Source organism: Dryas octopetala, chromosome 2 (genome assembly GCF_963921425.1).
Source record: "Dryas octopetala chromosome 2, drDryOcto1.1, whole genome shotgun sequence".
Taxonomy (NCBI): Eukaryota; Viridiplantae; Streptophyta; class Magnoliopsida; order Rosales; family Rosaceae; genus Dryas; species Dryas octopetala.
In genome coordinates this window covers 9,277,229-9,283,362 of record NC_141367.1, presented here as the reverse complement: position 1 = coordinate 9,283,362, position 6,134 = coordinate 9,277,229, and the positions used below count along the sequence as shown (strand labels likewise).

At 33.5% G+C, this 6,134-nt stretch overlaps 1 long non-coding RNA gene across 1 annotated transcript; it reads left to right on the top strand.

Annotated features, from left to right (window-relative positions):
* Positions 1-2,808: 2,808 nt before the first annotated feature.
* LOC147292914 (uncharacterized) lies at positions 2,809-5,282 on the top strand. The gene is made up of 4 exons (XR_015120867.1): positions 2,809-2,947; positions 4,161-4,301; positions 4,761-4,862; positions 4,960-5,282. It is a non-coding gene; the product is annotated as an uncharacterized LOC147292914 (long non-coding RNA).
* Positions 5,283-6,134: the final 852 nt, after the last annotated feature.

The window sequence follows — 6,134 nt, the reverse complement described above, 5'->3', positions numbered from 1 at the left end:
TATCCAACGGATCCAAAGTCAAAATCAAAAGCCTACTAGTTTTAAAAGTCAACTTTTGGGTCAAGCCCAAATTAAAACAAAAATAAATATTTAAATCAAAACCCTTTTCATTTTTCAAATAAGTCTCAAAATCTTTAAAATACAATTCCACATCCTTTAAAAGAAATCTCTTAAAAACATAATTAAATAAAAATTTCAATTTCTAGTGAAAATTTGGGTCGAGTTGTTACACTAACTCCAGCCGAGGGTCTTACCTGTTTTAATCTGGCCCTATCACGGACAGTGGCACACTCGAAACTCTGTGCCCGCGTGGCATTAGAGGATACAGTTTAGAGCCAAAACAGGTTTGGTGTTCAGTTTTTGGGTTTTGGTCTTTGTTGCTGTTGATTTTATGGTATTTTATTTTGAACTACATATTAGGGAATTTTGGGCATTTTGAAGGAACAAAAAGTTAGGCAATTTTTGAACCAAAGTTTGGAATTATGGGAAATATTTATGAAAATTGTTGGTTATTATATTCCAACTGCCATTTTCCGTTCTCTTAATGCATAGATGAACCATTTTTCTAGCCTCTTATTCCAAAATGAATGTGCATAGTTGGTTCTTATGCCTAATTGATACAACTTAAGCATTTCCAATTCGATATTTTCAATATGTAAAATTAAGCATAAGAATATATTCAAACTTTTTTCCTTCAACCAATTTAACATGTAATGCCAAATTGGATGAATAAGAAATAGCAAATTGTACAAAATCAGTCAACCACTTATACATATTCAATATGATAAATTTCACACAAAAAATACTTGTTTTATGCCTCAATCAATAAAAAGTTTCAATGTTGCAGCTTCCAAATGCCAATTATAAGTTGTGCACGACTTACAAAATATGACTTGACTAATCATAATAGACTTACGAAAGTCATCCCTAGAATTGAAAAATCACAAAATTTGTACCATAGTTATGTTACATCACCAGAGTTCACAAAATAAGTTTCACCATAATTAATCACTCATGTGTCTTCACCAAGTTGCATCTTCACAAAGTCATCCCCATAATCAAAAAATCGCAAAAAAAAAAAAAATTTATAAATTGGGGAACTTGCATATTGACAAATTCTACTTGTCTTCTTATAGTTGGATCTTCAAGTTTTGGAATGCTCCGAATTCCACTTGAGCATCTAAATCTGGATCAATGCCAGCAAAAATATCTCTAAATAAGGTTAAAAAAAAAGATTAATAATAAACCAAAGTCCATCTATATCGCACCCCGAACCCCGAGTATGCAACAAAGGCACCCACCTTGAATGTCCAAAGGAATTAATACCACTAAATAAAGTATTAATCCCCCAATAAACCTAAGGCGGGTTAAACCTTTTGTTTAAAATAAATCTTGGTTGGATCAAAGATAACAAATAGCGGAAACGTGAAAATTAAAGACAAAACTTTTTTATAAAATCAACTCTCAAGGTTACGGTAATTCATTGCAACCTTGAAGAATTAATTAAATTTGAAATACATAGCAAACATAAAAATAAAAGTTTCAAAGCTACGCAAACGTAAAATCAAGTAAATAGCTCAAAGTCATCTCTAAACAATGGAAGAAAATCATTCAAATCATACTCAATACGAGAAAACACTTAAATGACATAACCATTTGAATCCAGGAAGTTGACAAGTTCAACGATGCTACTTAATTTGCTCGACCTTCGTCCAAGTTTTTCTCTTTACTGTGCTTCATACTTATGAAAACATCCAATAAACAAGGAACAAAACAAAAGTAGGGGGTAAGTATCACATACGATCATAGCTTCCCCTTAAGAGACCTTGGCTAGTTTGAAAACCACAAAACCTTTTTTAGTGTAAAACATAGTAGAAATCATTTTCTTGCGGATCCTCAAGTCATCAAAATAAGTTCTTCAAACCTTTCATTTGAAATCCTTTCAAAACATTTATGACTCAGCTGTACCACAATATGATTATAAACATACAAATTCACAACAAATCATTTATACATGATGGTCGATACACGTTAGGTACAACTATGGCCAGCTATTAAAAAAAAATAGCATCCACAGCGAGAGTGTCATGGCAAACAGAAATTGGAATTCGCAATTGAGATACCGTATCACTACCACCTAATCAATCATGGGTCCCCGCTTCGCATAAGCACTCGTAGCCACGTATTGGCTTGGATAAGCTCCCTATAATGATGTACTGATTAATTCTTCTATAAGGTTTAGAGATTTCTCCCTCCCTGAAATCCAATGCTCTTTACGTATTCTCTTACATAACCTATGCATCCTCATCCATCTTGAATCTGGCCATCTCCTTCTTGTCACGTCACAAAGAAATCCTTCGGTAACTGGTATTCCTAATGTCCGACAATACAACAACTTAGTCAAAAGTTAAGTTCAATATAATTTTGTGATGACCCTTCCTCTTGGGTCACACGTTCTTAAGAGACTCTAGTCCTAAGTGGACTAAACTTTACTATTTAGGGTTTATAATTAATTAACACTAGTAGAAATAACCCCTATTATAGCATTTACTTATAGCATTTTTTTTTAACTGCTATTAAAAGACACTTAATTATAGCCCATTAAAACATAAATGCTATAAACCTTTTTAGGCCCAATTCAGGTCCTTAATTATGCGCGCGAGAGATATCCCCAAAACTTAATTTCCTTACGCGGGGTTGTTTCCCTCGCACTTTCTGGTAGATCGAACGCTCATTCTCCAAGAGAGAACGCATTCTCTGTCTCCCTTCCTGTGTCTCCCTCCCTGTGTCTCTCTAACTCTCTCTCCTGTCGATCGCTAGACTCTCTGTCTCTGTCTCTCTCTCCTTCCATTGTCGACCAATCTGCGGCAGACCAATCCAGTACTTGGTTAGACTAACGCTTTCTCTATCAAGCTCTCTCTCTGTCGTTCGATCCGGCCAGCACCTGGTAATGAAGCCTATTCTCTTGATTATCTACCTATATGATTTTAGGGTTAGTGGGTTTTGGGGAAAATTGATTCTCTTTATTCATATGTCTTTTTCTTTAGAAAATTTTCATGTGCCTATTCTGCTGCTTCAGCTGGGTTGGGTTCTTTGGGAAAGTTGAGTTTTAGGTTGGATCTTTGGAGGAAAAAATAAGGCTTCAACTTATTTTGGTCGATTGGTATTAAGATATTTCCTTCTCATACATAAAAACCCACATTATTTTTGCCAAGTTAAGCATTTTGATATATGTTTTTTTCATGTTCCTTTCGGTGCATCTACTTATAATATCCAAATTTTATGGTTTTCTACTTCGGCACTTATAGTCATTCTTTGGGCTATGAATTCATCTATATGTTTTTTTTTTCTTTAAATTTTCATGTGCTTATTATCTTGCTTTGACCTTTCGATAAATCTATTTTCTTTTGGAGAGCTGTTGGAATTTTTCGAGTGACTAATCTTCATGTGTCTACGTTTCTTCATCTGGGTTTTTGCATTGTATAATAAGTGAACATATTGTATAATATTTTTCATTAATTCAGAGGGTTAAAGCTAGCATAAAATACAGAGGATGGAAAAAAGCATAAATATTGTATCATCTCTGTCATTTCTTCATCTGTCTATATTTTTTGAATATTGCTGCATTCTATTGAGGGTGATCATTACTTTTCTATTATTGTTTGGCCTCCATGGAGGATGGAAAAAAGCTAAAGTTTTATGGGTCTGTGGTGCAATTGCAATCTTTTTATGGTATGGATTGAAACTTGCAAAAACGGTGGATTTCTTATGGGATAGGGTGAATTTTTTGCGTTGTTGTAAGCCTCATTTTCTAATGAATTTTATTAGTGACTGTCCTTGTTGATTTGAACAAGGAAGCAGCAGTTATTGCGTTCCTTTGGTGGCTTTGGCCTTGGTGTGTTGTTGTTGTTGCTGTTTGTGTTTGAATTGTTACCCACATTTTCTTATTTACTCATCTGTTAACTATGTAATATAAATAAAAGTTCTGGTTGCTATACTCTACCTCATATCTAATAGGAAGCTGACATATATATTTTACTCTTGGAAATGGTATGGAAGCAACACTTATATAATCAATTGAATATTTACTTCAGCTTTTTTCTTGGTAGGTATCCTTCCTTTTATAGCCATTAAGCAAGAATTTTGTCTTTTCTTTTCAGGGTGCCCCTGAAACTATAACTATTCAGGGTAGACTTATTGAGGTACCATCACTTTATGGTGAGACTTACAAGAAATTTACACAACAAGAGGGTCTTACGTTCTTGCCTTTGCCTACAAGTGATCACTTCTAGACAGAGATAGTAATATTTCTCTTGGATTTATCTTTCCATTGACTTTTAATAGTATTTTATTTTTGTTTTATGAAAAATCTTACTCATTTGTCTGTTAATGACTGCATTATGGTTTTTGAGATTTTCTAGAGATGTCATGTATTAAACAATGTCTTAGGTGGTTTTTTTATTTTAATTTCTTTTGGTTATGAGAAACAAAAATTTTATCAATTAAAAAAGAAGTACAACACAGGGCTGTCCACTGTTAAGATAGACAATAGGTTATAACCAAAGACTTTAACAATCATTACAGCTAGCTGCACTAAAATATGGCCTAAAAAGAGGTATCTCTAAATTTTGAAGAAACCATTAATGCATAACAATGGTTTATTTATATATTTATTTTTTATGTCAATGTTGGACCTGATTCATAGTTATAATGTTATTTCTTTATATTTATTAAGTAACTATGTTATTTTGTTGTAACAGAAGTAAAGATGCAGGGGTAAATTGGTGTGAAGGTCGATTAAAGAAACCATTGCCTTTAAAGAGATTTTTGTGCTTTCGAGCTTCAAGTGCAAAGCAAGCCAGGTTAGTTTCTTTACAAATTAACTCAACTCAACTCAAGCATGTTCATAAACTAGTTCTGAAAGTTTTCCTCAGTCTGGATATGTTAATCAATTTTCAGGTACAGAGTGGTGCTGAAAGTTTTCCTCAGTATGGACCTATGCCTGGTTCGTGGGGTGCATATGACATGCAGCGAGCTCAAGGGCACAGATAAACTAGTTCATCCAGGACGCCGAGCTGTATTCTGACCGGTATCTTGGCTGCACCATACAAGATACTTAGGTCTGTTATTGAAGTGTTATCTCATATTAGACATTTTGGAAAATTTTCTTGTCTATTTGGTCTTTAGAAACTGTACCTAAACATATCATAAATCCATATTACCTTGAAGGTGCAGTGCACTATTGATAGTTTGGTGTTCTTTGATGAAAATATTTGCTCCAACTTCTCTAAGTGCATTTCATTATGATATTAATTGTTTTTGTTCTATTTATATATACTTTACTGCATGTCATATTTAAATGGCAGATCATGTTTTTCGTAAATATTTATGTATATTTGTATATTTTTGTTGTGCTCTTCGTATGTGAGATGTTTGGTTTGTAAGATCAATTTGTTGAATTCTAGTCATCTAAAGCAAGCACATTGCTAGTGCTTTTCACAACTCTAAGTTTGTTATTGGGATAAATGCAAAGTTATGCTAGCTGTCCCTTGGTCATGTGAATTTTTGTCGTTTACTTGTCAACCCCTTTTTATAGCCAACGCCATAAATTAATAATCTTCCCGTAGGATCCTTATATATTAATTCATTTTCTCCATTATTGTTTGTTGTTTGAGATTCTTATTAAGAATAGTTTTTCGTTTAAGGTTAGTTTCTTTCTGCATTTTGTTTGCTAATCTATTTTACGGTTCAATTAGGTTTGTGCCTCAGGACGCTTCCTTGTGCAATTTGGAATATTGCAAAGTGGTTTTACTTATTATATGACTGTCTTTAAGACTATCCTTAGTTTGTTATGACCGTATAGTCATATTTTTTAGCTTCTAAGCATATATTTTGACATTGGGCTCAGTATGTGCTCTTTAAGACTCAACCACATTTACTTTGTTCAGGTGCCTAGCTTTATTCCCTTTCTTGTAATCATTTGTCAGGTTTTGATTCAACTACTACTGATTTAGGCTTATAGCATGTAGACATCATGTCTCCAGGACCCATGAGTTTGGAATTATTAAAATATTTTCAAGAAGGTTCCACATTGTTTGATTTTATTAACTTTGGTTTTCTTACAGCCTCATTTG